Source organism: Pygocentrus nattereri, chromosome 16, assembly GCF_015220715.1.
Source record: "Pygocentrus nattereri isolate fPygNat1 chromosome 16, fPygNat1.pri, whole genome shotgun sequence".
Taxonomy (NCBI): domain Eukaryota; kingdom Metazoa; phylum Chordata; class Actinopteri; order Characiformes; family Serrasalmidae; genus Pygocentrus; species Pygocentrus nattereri.
The window spans coordinates 39,129,951-39,130,979 of NC_051226.1; positions in this window are offsets into that span (position 1 = coordinate 39,129,951).

Below are 1,029 nucleotides of genomic sequence, written 5' to 3' on the forward strand. Positions count from 1 at the left end.
AGTCATTTACTTCAAGTAATCAACCAGTCCCCCCAAAACTCTCAAACCTCTTCAGATCTCTAAGAACCTTGAGACATTTGTCATTAGCACTTCTTATATCTTATCATTTTTATTACTGTAATGGAATCAAGTAAAGTTTTTTTTTGTATTGTATCTTGAATATTTAATGCTACCCAACCCTGTATGACCCTTCAGAATTTCCCATATTACAACACGACCCTGTAAGACATTTCTGTAAATTTACAGTGTTTATTTTACAGCTTGGTCATTCAGAGAAGTGTATAGGTTTACAGTAATATACCACAAAATGCAATGTACTATAAAATTAAAGTAAAATACTGTAAAATATTTACCATGAATACAGAGTACTTTACTGGCAATTCTGCTGCCAGTAAATTACTGTAAATTTTACAGTATTTTTACAGGGTGGATACAGTATTAAACAATAAGATAACAATAACAAATTCTTAATTTTAATGAGCACAGTTGGTTAGATATAGTTATGAAATTCAATTATATACTGAAATTCGTGATGTTCATTTTTCTTTTTGGCAGCATTTGGAACTGTTGGTTGGGAAAATTTAACATGACAAGTAGCAATCGTGGTGAAGGTGAGTGAAGGACACAGGGCGGAACACTACATCCTGAAGGTTAAGGTAAATAGCTCCATGACAATGTTAAACAGAAAGATAACCTCCTTGTCACAGCTCATCAAAACCCATATGCGTTTTACACGCAAAGGCAAAAAAAGATGTTATCAGTTGGCAAACTGTACATAATATTCTTCACAAACATAACACATGAACACTAAAAGCATTGCATTAAAAGTGCACATTATTTTTAACTTTACAAAAAAAGTAATGAGGGTTACTGTTAATATAATACTACAGGTATTCATAATTTATTAATATAATACCCTCTATGTCATTTCTGTTTATGATCAACAGTTAAAGGACCAGATCTATTTTGTAGCCACACCCATTTAAGCACCATATTTCACCCCCACACTTCAGTTACCCGTTTCAAAAC